Source organism: Mobula birostris, chromosome 7 (assembly GCF_030028105.1).
Source record: "Mobula birostris isolate sMobBir1 chromosome 7, sMobBir1.hap1, whole genome shotgun sequence".
NCBI classification, from domain to species: domain Eukaryota; kingdom Metazoa; phylum Chordata; class Chondrichthyes; order Myliobatiformes; family Myliobatidae; genus Mobula; species Mobula birostris.
In genome coordinates, this window is record NC_092376.1 from 87,718,432 (window position 1) to 87,735,549 (window position 17,118).

General features: G+C 43.3%; 1 pseudogene; it reads left to right on the forward strand.

Moving 5' to 3' along the window:
* LOC140200939 (uncharacterized) overlaps positions 1-10,767 on the forward strand; it is a 73,475-nt pseudogene extending 62,708 nt beyond the window's left edge.
* The last annotated feature ends 6,351 nt before the right edge of the window (positions 10,768-17,118 follow it).

Consider the following 17,118-nt stretch of genomic DNA (forward strand, 5'->3'; position numbering starts at 1 on the left):
CTCTGTGAATTTACAGGTGTTTCAATATGCTGCACACAAGCATCTGGGACTGCTTCCTTCTCTTTCTTTTTCAATCGAAAGCAGTTAGCTATCACATGTCCAGGTTTCTTACAATAATTAGAAATAATACCAAAATATCTTTCCTTCACATATCTCCCTTCATCCTTACCTTTCTCACTAACTTCAGATTTAATTTCTGGTTTACCTTGACTCTCTGTGCTATTTTTCCTTTTAAAAGTTCTACCTGAAGAAAATTTATTCTTATGAATTAAAGTATACTCATCAGCTAATTTAGCAGTCTCCTGCAATGTAGCAGTGTCCCTTTCATTTAAGTATATTCTCACTTCAACAGGAATGCTTCTTTAAAATTCCTCCTGTAAAATCAACTCTTTTATTTTATTATACTCCCCATTCACATTTTTAGAGGAAACCCATCTCTCAAAACACACAGATTTCTCATAGGCAAATTCCACATAAGTTTTTTGCACAGATTTCTTCAAATTTCTGAATTTTTTCTATATGCTTCCAGAACCAGCTCATATGCCTTCAATATATTCTGCTTAATAATATCATAATCCAGTGCTTGCTCAGCATTTAAAGCTGTATAAACTTGCTGTGCCTTGCCTTTAATTACACTTTGTAACATCACTGGCCATTGCTCTTCCGGTCACTTTAAACTCAAAGCAACAGTTTTGAAATGCTGAAAATATTTGTCCACTTCAGCTTCATTAAATGGTGGAGCCAAAATAACCTCATGACTAGCAATAAACTGTTTCTTTGAACCAGAAGACTGATCTCCCATCCTTAATTTCTCCATCTCTAACTCAAATTTCCTCTGGTTTTCAGCTTCTCTTTCTTTAAATTTTACTTTCCTCTCTTTCTTCAAATTCCCTCTTTTTATTTGCCTCTCTTTAGGCCATTTCCTCTTTAAGTCGTTCAAACTTTATCTGTTCAAGATGTAACTGCATTTCCAGTGTATTCATTGGAAACATATCTAACACCTCATCATCAAATTTTTCCAAACTTATATAATGCTTCATGATTTATCTTTGAATTAAGGCCTTCTTTGTACCCTTCGTAATTCCCTTAAAGTTCAATCTCTTAGCTATCTCTGATACAACAGGTTTTCTCGCATTCTCTAAAAACTCCAGGTCACGCGAATCAAAAAAGTCATCAAAATTCATTGCTGCCGAATACCACTCACACACCAATCAAACTAAAAGCAAATCGGGTATTTCCCTTTCCAAATCAGAATGGCAATTAAACAAGCACCTAAGCTCAAAAATTTGGAACAAGATCCCGGACGAGCCCCCAAAATTTCTGTTACGTAACCGGCAGCAATGAATATCAATCGAGTCAGGTTATATAAAAACAACCAAACATTTATTAAATACGGATAAACAATAAAAAAAAATGAAAACTTTAACCGGAAGTTAACTGATATGCGGCCATTTAACAAATCGCCACTCGGTACTGGTTCTTAAAGAAATAAATGCAAAAACAGTTCTTAAAATGGTAAAGTCAAATACAGTTCTTAAAATGGTAAATTTTAAAGTCCAGCAGATTTATACATTCAATTGGGAGAGACTTCTCTGGAGAAGGATTTCTTCATAGATGCGACTTTCCTGCTGGTTCTGTCCAAAGGATTCACAATGAAGGAAATAAGCGGCTTAGAAACAACTGACCTTTATTTCTACAGAGCAAATCTTGCATGAATTTCCTTACTCTTTTGGCAGGAGTTATCTTTGATGCAGGTCACTACTTCTTCAACGAAGACTCAATAAGGTCGATCCTTTATTAAACTGCCGAACATTCCCGACTTCTCCTAATCCTTCAGATCCTGTACTTCGATAAAGTCTTCACTCTCCGATACTGCTGAAAAGATACATCAACAAACCTGGCAGAAATTGCCAGTCCAGCACTGTTGTACCTTACAATAGAATGTAGAACTCAGTTTTAAATCGAAACTGCGGCATAAAAAAACACGCAATGGAGCGGAGTCTCTGGCTAACGTTCTCACTGGAAAACAAACTGCGTCACCCAAGGGGTCTCACTTTTATATACCTGTGGAGAACAGGTCATCATGTGACCTCCCGTTGGCGGGAAAATTACATCAGGTGACCTCGAACAAAAAAAAAGCATTACACCATGGTCATAAGACAGTCACAAGATATCCATGAGGTATGTAACACCCAAAACAACATTTTGATTTCCAGATGTCAGAATCAGGTTTATTATCACCGGCATGCGTCGTGAAATTTGTTATCTTAGCAACAGCAGTTTAATGCAATACATAATATAGAAGAGAAAAATAAATAAATAAATAAATAAATTACAGTATATGTACAATGGAGATTTAAAATAATGCAAAAACAGAAATAATATGCATTGAAGCAGTGTTTACAGGTTCAATGTCCAATCAGGAATCGAGTGCCAGAGGGGAAGAAGCTGTTCCTGAGTTGCTGAGTTTGTGCCTTCAGGCTTCTGTACCTCCTACCCAATGGCAATAGATTGCCAGGTGTGTGTCAGCTGCTGTGCTTAGAAAGTTGAACTTGGCTAAAAAGAAGATACCCCCAGCCCAGGAAGCGGATATTTATACCTTTTTCTCATGACCCTGTGCATTTCTATCAGATGTATTGGCTGCCACTCACATGCCAGTACTGCTGGCTGTCAGCTTAATTTGCTACTATTCCTTGGTGTAGCACAGTGGTAACAAAATTAAAGAGAATTTGTTTTTTTCATGGGCATTTGAATGAGATTATGATGCAGTTGAGCTGAGAAATATAAAGAAGAGAAATTGGACTGATGCTCTTCTGGGAGCCTCATGGAACTGGTGGAGTGGCTGACCTCTCTGACATGGTAAATAAGCAATGAGAACATCAGAACAGAAAGCAGTTTTGCTGAATAAGCGCAGGGCCTATCTTTTCCTGCTTTATTTGGTCCAGCCATATAAAATAGAAAATGTCTAAGCCACTTTCCTGCCAGCTCTTTTCACGTTTACATTCGTTGGACTTAAGGGAACAGATGAGGTCTACACCAGATGAAGCAACTGGAGTGAGAAACAGTAATCTTTGAAATAAGTTCATACATCAAACCAAAACTAATATTTGCATGGGCAGGTAGAAACACTGTGGTGTATGGACCTTTAAAGTTTGGGAGATGAGATGATAAGGTTTTGAAAGTGCAGATGCAGGTGAACCTGGCTGTTTGCAACAGCAGACACTGAAGGAAGTAGAACTCGTCAGAATGGAGAAGGATGTAAGAAGATCACAAGCGAACGACTTGTTGAGGTGATTGGGTTCATGGTGTCTCATGAGATCCCAAGTACCAGTGGTGACTGAGAGTAGGTTAGGGAGTATAGGAGGAATTAAGGAAGGAAAGAAGGAAAGAGAGAAAGCCAATTAACTCAGAGGAGAGAGTAAAATGAAATAAGGTCTGCATTGAAATCACTGACAATGAGGAGCCATTCAGTATAAAGCTGATATTTTGCTGAGAGCATTTGTACTGAGGTTTGGGGATTGATGCAGCATAATACTTTGAAATAAGATGCAAGACAGTGTACTAGACTAAGATGATATGAGGAGGAGAAAGTGCCAGAAGGTGGTGGTTTACTGACGGTAACCAGATTGTCACCATTATGGTCTTGATGGGGCAAATGGTAAAATATGGAACAACGCATGAGATTTTTACTGGGTGGAGGTGTCAGCACACACTTAGGTTTTCATCATGGCCCTCATGTCAATGAAATTGTACCAGGATTATCTCGAAGATCTCAAAGATCTATTTCCTCATGCAGACCAAGAAAGTATGTTGTAATGAAAAGAAAACTGTTGATTACCGCTCATTGCAGATCTATAGGCCTTCCACTGTGTGGGGTGAACAACATCAGAAGAGAATCACCAGGATTAGGTTTGAGAGGAAATGGCATACCGGGAGGTAATAGAAGGAGACATTAAATATCTCATTGTGTCTTTAGGAGATGTCAAGAGAATCTCAAAGGGAGATTCTTGGAAGGGAAGATTATTGAAAGGTTGCTGTAAAGACATGAGGGCAGAAAGAACCCAAGTGGAGGATGGAGGGATAAAATTAAGGAAGGCATCATGACAAGGTAGTGGTGGGACTTGGCAGACACTATAATAAAAAAGGAAGACACCTTTGGAAATTAAATGCTTGTTTTGTATAAACATGTACAGTGCATGTTTTGTTCAGACAACGTGAGTCATGTCACGTGGAAAACGACTCCAGTGTCTGCAGTTGCAGAAGCAGCTTATTGACAATTGTTTATCAATTATCAGCTTGCTGCCCAGTCGCTTCTTGCAGGTGTAAAAAGGAAGCAGGCTCTAGTAGAGTGACCATTTTGGATTGGCCGGGTTTGAGGTGTAGGTATCGTTGTTCTGTATAAGTGTTGAGTCTTTGGCTCAGGGGGCTTTGGTGCGAAGAGGAGGCACAGGTAAGAGGAGGCAGGAGAGGTTTTTTTGAAAATTATTGTCTCTACTAGAGCAGCTGGGATTGGTTTAGGCAGTGCTATGCTTCTGCAGGATGTGGGAGATGAGGGAGAGTTCCAGTGTCCCTGAGGACTTCATTGAAGGAAGTGTGTCCTGTTTCTTCTCCTGACTGACCATGTGAAGGGAAAAGAGATGGGGTTGGATGTAGCATCATTCGTGATGCTGAGAATATCATGGACATGGCCTTCAGTGAGGTGGTCACACCTAATGAACAGGACACTAGATGCTAGTCAGCGTAGGAACAAGAAGGTGGAATTGATATATATACGGTGAAGGAACTGGTGCAGGTCAGGGTTTCATTGGAACCTCTTCTGGGGCAAGGGTGACCTGTACAAGAGGGAGGGGTTGCACCTTAACTGGAGGGGAACCAATATCTTGGCTGGGAGTTTCAGTTGTGCTACTCAGGAGGGTTTAAACTAGTTTGACAGGGGTGCAGGAACTATGGTACCAGGTCAGAAAGTGAAGGGCACTGGGAGAAGGTAGAGGTTATCACCACATTATAGACAAGAGGAAAGTAATAGACACAATGGGATGGACAGGCTGAAGTGCTTAGAGTATTATGGGTAAGGGTGATGAATTTAGATCAGTGTTATAGCTACAGCTATGATCTTGTAGCCATAACAGATATTTGATTAAGAGGGGGACAGGAATGGATGCTTAGAGTTCCTGAGTTTCAGTGTTTTAGAAAAGATAGATGAGGGGGCATGGAAAGGCGACGGAGAGGGGGCAGTGAATCTGTTGCACTCAGAGAGAACATGAGAGAGGGTTCATCCACTGAGACTATGAGGGAAGAAATCAAAAATAAGAAAGGTGCAATCATTACGGGATTATACTGCAGACCCCAAACCACACCTGAACAGTCACCAGGACATTGAGGAACAAGTATGGAGCCAGATTAAGGAAAGGTCTTAAAACAACATGATTGTTATCGTGTGTGACTCCAAATTCCCAATATGCACTGACAGAAGGTTAAGACAGGGCACCATTTGTTTGGAGAATTCAGAGAGTTTCTTAAATCAATATGTTAGTAGTCCAACAAGATGAGGGTCCATACTAGACCTCTTTTTAGGTAATGAACCTGGCCAAGTGACTCATCTTTCAGTGGGAGAATATTTAGGTTACAGAGATGAGTTTTAAGAAAGCTACAAATAAAGGTAAGTATAGACCTTACAGGAGAGGGGAAAATTAGAAGAGTATTAGGCAGAAATTAGGAAAGTTAATTGGGAACAACTGTATTTGAGCAAGTGCACACCTGATATGCAGTTTAAGAATTAACTGCACAGAGTACAGAACAGGTATGCTCTGGTGAGAAGGAAGGGTGAGGATGGCAAAGTAAGGGAAACTTACTTTGTTGAGAGAAGTAGTAAATTTAGCTAAGAAGAAAAAGGAAGCATATGTAAGGATTAGGAAGATAAAATCAAACAGAACCTTGAAGATTATAAAGAAACCAGGAAAAAATTTAAAACGGGGATTAGGAAAGCTAGGAGGGGCCATGAAAAGTCCTTGGTAAGTCAGAATAAAGAGGCACTCTGCAGATTCACCAAAAGCACAAGGATTGAATCACTCGAGGATAAAGGAGGAAACATGCACTCGGAGGCAGAAGTGGGTGAGGCCATAAATGATATCATTAATAAATAATACCATAAATAATATCATTATTTACCAAGGAGAGGGATGTGGAGGATAGGGAGATCAGTGTGGAGTTTCTTAATATGCCGTGGCATTTTGAGAAAAGAAGGAGGTAGGGTTGGGTCTCTTAAAGAATACTAAGGTGAATGTCCACAGGGCCTTGACCAATATCTTCATATTCTCTCCAGCCACAGGAGAGATCTCGGAGGACTTGCTGGTATCTAATGTTGCATTATTCAAGAAGGGAAATATGGATAATCCCAAAAACCATAGACCATTGAGACTCATATAAGTGAAAGGGAAGTAACTGGGATGATCCTTTCAGAGAGGATTTGTAAGCATTGAAAAGCCATGGCCGAATCAGGAATAGACCACATGACTTTGTGTGAGGCAAGTTAAGTGTTACTAACCTGACTGATTTTTTTGAGGTGGTGGTGGAAGTGATTAAGAAGGTAGAGCTGTGGATGTTGTCTACATGGATTTAAGTAAGGTATTTGACAAGGTCCCTCAGGGGAGGCTCATCCAGAACATCGAGATGCATTGGATCCGTGATGAACTGGCCATTGGATTCAGAATTTCCCTGTCCCACAGAAAACAGAGTGTATGCTGGAAGGGAGTTATTCTGGCTGGAAGTCTGTAATTGGCGGCATTCCATAGGGATCTGTAGTGGACCCAATCTGCTCAGGTATACCTCAATGGCTCAGATGGAAATGTAGGTGGTGGGTTAGTAAGTTTACGGATAATACAAAGATTGGTGTTGTGAATAGCATAGAGGACTGGCAAAGGATACGGTAGGATATAGGTCAGCTGTAGATGTGGGTGGAGAAATGACAGAAGGAATTTAATTTGGCCAAAAGTGAAGTTTTGCTCTTTAGGAATTTAAATTTAATGTTACTGTGCACTCTGCTGAGGGCCAGATCATTGGCGTTCTGGTCCGGTGACAAAGGAAATATAAGAGGTCCATGTACGACCTCTGGAGAGCCAGCTCACATGTGAAGTGGCATTTCTGGACCAAAAGTAAATCACTGAAGGATGCTCGACAGCTGAAGCAGGGCTCAAATGCTTTCACCTCTACAAACAGAAACCAGGCAGCATACTGTAGGGGACAGCAAGGTTTTTCTCCCAGATGAGCTCAATGCTTTTTATACTCACTGTCAAAACTGGAGGTATCTAATGCAGTGTCCACTGAATGTAATGATATCACATCTGGAGTACGGCATTCAATTCTAAAGATCTCATTACTGCAATAATGTTGTAGTTTTGGGAGTTTTACCAGAATTCTGGACGAGAGTGCTTGTGCTATAAGGAGAGGATGACAGTCTTGGTTTTATTTCTCAAGAATGGCAGAGTCTGAGGAGAGACTGGATACAGCTTTATAAGTTTATGAGTGGCATAGATAGTTTCTTTTCCCAGGGTTGAAAGGCCTAATACCCTGAGGGCATTCATTTAACTTGGTTGAAAGGAGATGTGCAGAGCGAGATTTTTACACAGAGTAGTGGGTGCTTGGAATGTGCTGCCAGGGCTGTTGGTGAAGGAAAACATGCTAGAGTTGTTCAAGAGTCTCTTTGAGAAGCACATGGATGTCCATGAAATGGAAGGATATGGACTTTGTGTAGGCAGAAGGGATTAGTTGAGTTGAACTTTTTATTCCTAATTTAATTAATTCAGCACAACATTGCAGGTTGAAGGGCCTGTACTATTCTATGTTCTTCTGGTTTTCAATCAATGCATCTGGGGGCTGTCAATGAGCACGGTACTGCTGGAGAAGCAACAAGAGAGCTTGAATGTCCTAGCTGCACTGAGGAGCTTTAGATGGATGGGAGAACAAAGGATTCCAGCTACACCTATCTCAAAGGAGAATTGGCTAATGATGTTAAATTGGAAATGGACATCCAATCTCTCTTTCTATTTACTAACCCAGCAACCTGACCAGCCAAAACCATGTCCTGGACCAGGAAAGAAACAACAAAGGAGTGGAAAATAATTTGTTTCAAACAGCTCTCAGAAGCTTATATGTTTGAGCAAAATCACTTTCTTCTATGCTCAATCTCTCTTCATTCTTCAACCTCTTCATCCCAGCAATCATCCTAATTACATTCTCTGTCTTGCTTCTAATACAGGCACATCCTTCCTTATACGTAGTTGCCAAATGTATATGCAGGACCCCAGGGACTGTCTCACCGGCGTTCTGTAAAGATGCATCAATTACTTTTCTACTCCACATACTGTACATTGTACTAAATGCTGAGATCGCAATTATTTGTTTTCCTTTGTGCCAACATGTTGTGTTTCAAGTATTAGGACCCCCACATACTGTTGTACAGAAACATTTGTATTTATTTATTCAGAGATACAGCATGGGAAAGGATCTTCCAGCCCACTGAGCCACACTGCCCAGCAACTCACTTATTTAACCCTAGCATAATCACAGGACAATTTACAATGACCATTTAACTGGAAATATTAATCCATAGCCTGCTCTACTGTTGTGATGACACCACACTCAGGTTAGAGGAGCAACACTTTATATTCCGTTTCGGTAGACTCCAGCCTGATGACATGAACATAGATTTCTTGAACTTCCAGTAATGCGCACCCTTCACCATTCCCCATTCCCTTTTCCCTCCCTCACCTTCTGTCCTTGCCTGCCCATCGCCTCCCCCTTTTCTTACTTCCATGGCCTTCTGTCTTCTTCTATTAGATTCCCCCTTCTGCAGCCCTGTATCTCTTCCACCAATCAACTTCCAAGCTCCTTACTTCATCCCCCGCCTTCCTGGTTTCACCCATCACCTTGTGTTTCTCCCACCCGCCCCCCCCGCCACCTTTTAAATCTACTCCTCATCTTTTTTTCTCCAGCCCTGCCGAAGGGTTTCAGCCTCAAACGTCGACTCTACTCATTTCCACAGATGCTGCCTGCATTCTGTGTGTGAACCTATTAACTGGTACTTCTTTGGAATGAGAGAGGAAACCGATATATTGCATTTAGATATTTGTTTTTCCTTTCTCAGTGGATATCTCACAAGTTCTGGCATTATATGTCATTATACATTCTGACATTATTCTGATATTATACGTCAGGTGCCAACTTTGACCTCTTTGCTTAACCTTCCTGTATCCATTCGCACTGTCCTCATCAACAACCTCCTCATCAGCACTCTCCTCGTCAGCACCCTCATCATCAGCACCCTCTTCGTCAGCACCCTCCTCATCAGCACCTTCTTCATCGGCACCGTCCTCATCAGCACTCTCCTCGTCAGCACCCTCTTCATCAGCACCCTCCTCATCAGCACCTTCTTCATCGGCACCGTCCTCATCAACATCCTCCTCGTCAGCACCCTCCTCGTCAGCACCTTCTTCATCAGCACCCTCCTCGTCAGCACCCTCCTCATCAGCACCTTCTTCATCGGCACCGTCCTCATCAACATCCTCCTCGTCAGCACCCTCCTCGTCAGCACCTTCTTCATCAGCACCCTCCTTGTCAGCACCATCCTCATCAGCACCCTACTGGTCAGCACCCTCCTCGTCAGCAACCTCCTCGTCAGCACCCTCTTCATCAGCACCCCCTTCGTCAGCACCCTCCTCATCAGCACCTTCTTCATCGGCACCGTCCTCATCAACATCCTCCTCGTCAGCACCCTCCTCGTAAGCACCTTCTTCATCAGCACCCTCCTTGTCAGCACCATCCTCATCAGCACCCTACTGGTCAGCACCCTCCTCGTCAGCAATCTCCTCGTCAGCACCATCCTCATCAGCACCCTCCTCATCAGCACCCTCCTCGTCAGCACCCTCCTCGTCAGCAACCTCCTCATCAGCACCCTCCTTGTCAGCACCATCCTCATCAGCACCCTACTGGTCAGCACCCTCCTCGTCAGCAACCTCCTCGTCAGCACCATCCTCATCAGCACCCTCCTCGTCAGCACCCTCCTCGTCAGCAACCTCCTCATCAGCACCCTCCTCGTCAGCACCCTCCTCGTCAGCACTGTCCTCATCAATATCCTCCTCGTCGGCACCATCCTCATCAGCACCCTCCTCGTCAGCAACCTCCTCGTCAGCACCATCCTCATCAGCACCCTCCTCGTCATCACCCTCCTCATCAACATCCTCCTGATCAACATCCTCCTCGTCAGCAACCTCGTCAGCACCCTCCTCATCAGCACCGTCCTCATCAACATCCTCCTCATCAGCACCCTCCTCGTCAGCACTCTCCTCATCAGCACCGTCCTCATCAGCAATCTCCTCGTCAACATCCTCCTCGTCAGCACTGTCCTCATCAGCACCCTCCTCGTCAGCAACCTCGTCAGCACCCTCCTCATCAGCACCCTCTTCGTCAACATCCTCCTCGTCAACATCCTCCGCGTCAACACCGTCCTCGTCAGAACACTCCTCGTCAGCACCCTCCTCAACATCCTCCTCATCAGCAGTCTCCTCATCAGCACCCTCTTCGTCAGCAATCTCCTCGTCAACATCCTCCTCGTCAGCACTGTCCTCATCAGCACCCTCCTCGTCAGCAATCTCCTCGTCAGCACCCTCCTCGTCAGCACCCTCCTCGTCAGCACTCTCCTCGTCAACATCCTCCTCATCAACAACCTCCTCGTCAACAACCTCCTCGTCAGCACACTCCTCGTCAGCAACCTCATCAGCACCCTCCTCATCAGCACCCTCCTCGTCAACATCCTCCTCGTCAACATCCTCCTCATCAGCACCCTCCTCATCAGCACTCTCCTCGTCAGCAACCTCCTCGTCAGCACCGTCCTCGTCAACATCCTCCTCATCAACAACCTCATCGTCAGCACCCTCCTCGTCAACAACCTCCTCGTCAGCACCCTCCTCGTCAGCACCATCCTCATCAGCATCCTCCTCGTCAGCACCCTCATCGTCAGCACCGTCCTCGTCAGCAGCCTCCTCATCAGCACCTTCCTCATCAGCACCATCCTCATCAACATCCTCCTCATCAGCACCCTCATCGTCAGCACCCTCCTCATCAGCACCCTCCTCGTCAGCACCTTCCTCGTCAGCACCCTCTCATCAGCACCTTCCTCGTCAGCACCTTCCTCGTCAGCACCCTCTCATCAGCACCCTCCTCATCAGCACCTTCCTCATCAGCACCATCCTCATCAACATCCTCCTCATCAGCACCCTCCTCGTCAGCACCCTCCTCATCAGCACCCTCCTCGTCAGCACCTTCCTCGTCAGCACCCTCTCATCAGCACCCTCCTCGTCAGCACCCTCCTCATCAGCACCCTCCTCGTCAGCACCTTCCTCGTCAGCACCCTCTCATCAGCAATCTCCTCATCAGCACCCTCCTCATTAGCACTCTCCTCGTCAGCACCCTCCTCATCAGCACCTTCCTCATCAGCACCCTCCTTGTCAGCACCTTCCTCATCAGCACCCTCCTCATCAGCACCCTCCTCGTCAGCACCCTCCTCATCAGCACCTTCCTCATCAGCACCCTCCTCATCAGCACCCTCCTCGTCAGCACCCTCATCGTCAGCACCCTCCTCATCTACATCCTCCTCATCAGCACCCTCCTCGTCAGCACCCTCCTCATCAGCACCTTCCTCATCAGCACCCTCCTCATCAGCACCCTCCTCGTCAGCACCCTCATCGTCAGCACCCTCCTCATCAGCACCCTCCTCGTCAGCACTCTCCTCATCAACATCCTCCTCATCAGCACCCTCCTCGTCAGCACCTTCCTCATCAGCAACCTCCTCATCAGCACCCTCTTCGTCAGCACCTTCCTCATCAGCACCCTCCTCGTCAGCACCCTCCTCGTCAGCACCCTCCTCATCAGCACTCTCCTCGTCAGGAAATATGTAGCAAGACATCCTGTCCCTTTATCCATTTTATTGACACAGACTGTAAACAGCTAAGGCCCCTGCACTGAACGATGAGGGAGAACACTGTTTTTTTAGTTGGCCACTCCCCTGCCCATGTACTACCCTAGACACAATGTATTCTCACCTTGTTTAGTAACCGTTTATCTAGGTATCTAAACACATTCTATCTACAAGTTTCCCCAGAATCTTCAAAGAGCTCCAAAAAATTACCAAACATGATTCTCCTTTCATAAAGCTACATTAATTCAGCTTAGTTATCTCACAACTTTCTAAATATCCTGCTAGTTCTTTCTTTAATAATGAATTTTAACATCTTCCCAAAGACCGATCCTGGGCTAACCAACCCTTAGATTCCTCCTTTTCGTCTCCCTTTTTATAGAGTAATAGCATGATATTTGTACTTTTCCAATACTTCAGGCCTTTGCAGAACCCAGAGAGTTTTGCTAAATTGCAGCTGACACGCCTGCTATCTCTGCAGCTATTCATAGAAACATAGAAACATAGAAAATAGGTGCAGGAGTAGGCCATTCGGCCCTTCGAGCCTGCACCGCCATTTATTATGATCATGGCTGATCATCCAACTCAGAACCCCGCCCCAGCCTTCCCTCCATACCCCCTGACCCCCGTAGCCACAAGGGCCATATCTAACTCCCTCTTAAATATAGCCAATGAACTGGCCTCAACTGTTTCCTGTGGCAGAGAATTCCACAGATTCACCACTCTCTGTGTGAAGAAGTTTTTCCTAATCTCGGTCCTAAAAGGCTTCCCCTTTATCCTCAAACTGTGGCCCCTCGTTCTGGACTTCCCCAACATCGGGAACAATCTTCCTGCATCTAGCCTGTCCAATCCCTTTAGGATCTTATATGTTTCAATCAGATCCCCCCTCAATCTTCTAAATTCCAACGAGTACAAGCCCAGTTCATCCAGTCTTTCTTCATATGAAAGTCCTGCCATCCCAGGAATCAATCTGGTGAACCTTCTTTGTACTCCCTCTATGGCAAGGATGTCTCTCCTCAGATTAGGGGACCAAAACTGCACACAATACTCCAGGTGTGGTCTCACCAAGGCCTTGTACAACTGCAGTAGTACCTCCCTACTCCTGTACTCGAATTCTCTCGCTATAAATGCCAGCATACCATTTGCCTTTTTCACCGCCTGCTGTACCTGCATGCCCACTTTCAATGGCTGGTGTATAATGACACCCAGGTCTCGTTGCACCTCCCCTTTTCCTAATCGGCCACCATTCAGATAATAATCTGTTTTCCTATTTTTGCCACCAAAGTGGATAACTTCACATTTATCCACATTAAATTGCATCTGCCATGAATTTGCCCACTCACCCAACCTATCCAAGTCACTCTGCATCCTCTTAGCATCCTCCTCATAGCTAACACTGCCACCCAGCTTCGTGTCATCCGCAAACTTGGAGATGCTGCATTTAATTCCCTCATCCAAGTCATTAATATATATTGTAAACAACTGGGGTCCCAGCACTGAGCCTTGCGGTACCCCACTAGTCACCGCCTGCCATTCTGCAAAGGTCCCGTTTATTCCCACTCTTTGCTTCCTGTCTGCTAACCAATTCTCCACCCACACCAATACCTTACCCCCAATACCGTGTGCCTTAAGTTTGCACACTAATCTCCTGTGTGGGACCTTGTCAAAAGCCTTTTGAAAATCCAAATATACCAGATCCACTGGTTCTCCCCTATCCACTCTACTAGTTACATCCTCAAAAAAATTCTATGAGATTCGTCAGACATGATTTTCCTTTCACAAATCCGTGCTGACTTTGTCCGATCATTTCACCGCTTTCCAAATGTGCTATTATCACATCCTTGATAACTGACTCCAGCAGTTTCCCCACCACCGACGTTAGGCTAACTGGTCTATAATTCCCCGGTTTCTCTCTCCCTCCTTTTTTAAAAAGTGGAGTTACATTAGCCACCCTCCAATCCTCAGGAACTAGTCCAGAATCTAATGAGTTTTGAAAAATTATCACTAATGCATCCACTATTTCTTGGGCTACTTCCTTAAGCACTCTAGGATGCAGACCATCTGGCCCTGGGGATTCGTTCCAGACCCTAGCATCTAGGAGAGCAGATACAGGTGAATTATTGACCTTCTGTTTCTTTGGTATATTTCTCTGAAGGTAGAGATTATTTTATATTCTTCAATTCCCACAGCTCGATTATCTTTTACTACTGGGATATTTTTGGTGTCTCCTATCATGTCAGTGGAGTCTCATATCCCCGATCATGATAGCATTCATTGGATGCAAGAGCATACTGATTATCACACGGTGTAATTAGTCATCCTTTGATAGAAAAAAAGACATCACTTCAAACAGCTGTAGTATCATTGTCCCCTATGCTCCCGACTGGCTCTTTCAATCTGTTTCCAAGGATGAATAGTATCACCTGGACAAGTGCCAGTACCTCACATTCAAACAAGTGAGAGGATGTTTCCCATGGTTTAGAGGGACAGCATGATAAAGAACTGTGTCCTGTACAAGGGACCATGAAGACCATCTAGTTTGCAGTGAGGCTCTTGTGGCAGCAGAATCCAAGGAGGTAACTGAAGTTATCAACGCATTCTCCGAATGTCCACATTTTAGGGAACTGCACAATGTACCCAAAGTACTTAAGCTCTGTTGGGTTCTGCGATAAAGCTGAATTTTCCTCTCTTTGTGTATGGAATCTGGGAGACCTCCAGGATGTAGAAGTCAGCAGCAAATTGTAAGATGTGGCAGAGGTCAGTGACAGGCTGAAACGATCCTTTGAGGCTATGAAACTTAAGAGTCAGTATTTCCTTGACCTTCCCTGAGTGTAGCATCTGAGCACATGTATGAAATTGTGTTTGAGGTCTCAGGTCACAGATCCCAGAGAGAACAAAGAACACTGGCATTTTAAATAGCATGATTTCAGGGGATATAGGCTTTGTAAAAGCTAATTGTTCTGCAAGTAACTAAGACTGTTATTCAGAATAGCGAAGCTGAAAATGTCATTGTAGATTAATACAGCATTTTGTGCCACTGTTCGGAGCTCGAAGCAGGAGAAAAGGTACCAGGGAGAAGAAAGATTCTGATTCCTGAAAGCCAGGGATGTGCACTAATCTCAATTAACCTGATTTTTGGACATCACGGTGTTCTTGCGGTTATGGGAATAAGCTGATGCTTGTGGATGTTAACAGGGAGAAGCCGCATTTCTGTAGCTTAAAGAGGAGAACTGCATAATGGACAGCAGCATCCAGAGTCTGTTCTTTACTGACAAATCAAGATTATTTCCATGGCAAAAACCTGGAGAAATTAACACCAGGAGGGGAGAATTAGATTTCATTTCTAAAAGGATCTGCTAAGATTCAAAATATGAACTATAAATATGACCGATTATCACTGAATGAGTTAAAAGAGCTTCCACTGAATTGGTATCTTCACCTTTAATATATCTAGAAGTGTGTTATTATCCATGTACTATTTTCTAAAGGTCATACAGACAAACTTGACAAACAAAGCATGCAAAACTGGATCTTGCCTACAAAGAACCAGTTAATCTCCTTTTATTGTGAATTGAGTGCAGGAAGTTGGCGTGGAATCCCGAATAGAGCTGTGACAATGAAAACATGGGTTATACAAGCTTCTTTACAGTTGATGTTACAGCTTCCATTACCTGTCTGCAGGAAAGAATCCATTAAGGCTTTCATGGATGACGTTGTGAAACTGAGAAAGTTTTCAAATGCAACCAATTGAATTAGACACAGGGCCAATGGAATAGATTTTATTATAAGCATATGTAAGGTCATGCATGTCAAATCAAGAAACAAAAAATAGGTGCATGATGTGAAGATTTCCTTTGGCAAAATGCAGTTCTTACAGAATCTGGTATTTACCACGTGAAAGTTTTGTTAAGGTTAAGTAAACTATTTTAATCTTGTGTAAATTACAATTTGAGCCAACTAAATTTCATACAGAGTTAAGTAGAAAGTCAAAGATAATTCTTTTAATGGAATCAGCAGTAACCTATTTTAGTAGTGCACATTTAACTTTAGAAAAGTACGCTAAGGTATTTCTAACAACACGAAAAAATGAATCACAGTGAAAGATATCAGTAGACCAAAAGCGTAGTGAAGGAGAATGGTTTGAGGATGACAAAAAGAGAGAAAAAGAGAGTACAGAGCAGAGGAGATTGCAGATTTGAAGCTTGATTGTCTCAAAGTACAGTCATCCAAGACGAAAGAATAAAGAAATCATGGGTGTACAAAATGCCAGATTTATGGATGTGTAAACATCTCAAATGGTTGAGAAACACAGAGATAGGGAGGAATTTTTGTTCATTTTTCCAAAAGGACAAGAGAAACCTTCTTACCGTCTCTTAACCAGGTTTTCAATGTGTGTGAAATTGTATATGGATTGTGGAAGAACAATCTTGATAGACAGAATACTCTTTCTGTTTAATGCTGCTTCGTGGTCATATCATGCTTGTTATATTAAAGTCTGCTTGTTTGTATGACCTGTAAGCACAGCTTTAATTATTCCAATCAATTATGACACTTTTATTAGAAACCCACTTGTGTGTTAAGTAAAGAATTGGTAGAAAACATTTTTGTGTGTAGAATACAAATTAACATTTTGTATTGATTTTGTAAGTTTTTATTCATCAAAATATGATTTAAGAAGATTATTTTTAGTTGGGGGCTTCATAAACAGAGAGACTAAATGAAAGTTGCAAGGATATTATACACTATTGAGCAGCATATATTCAGCTTGCTTATTATTTGAAAATATATTAAATAGAGAAAGGCCTCCAAGCAATTTGTTTGATGCAACAGATTAGGAACAATTAGTTAGGATGGAAATGCGTACATCATCAAACGTTCATATGACCTTCTCTCCCAGAAATTTAAGAAAAGTACATTTATGTAGAGTAATCAGTCTTAGGAATGGCCTTAAGCACTTGACAACCTATCAAATAATTCTGAAGAGTAATCAATTTACCGAGAGTAGGCACCCACACATAGTAATGTGATAATGACTCGGTAATTCTGTTTTATCTGGTATTGTTGGACAATGGATCAGTAGCTCCCCTCTGCTTTTTTAAACTTGTGTAATGGACTATTTAACACTACTGGAGGGCTTTATAAAGCTTCTG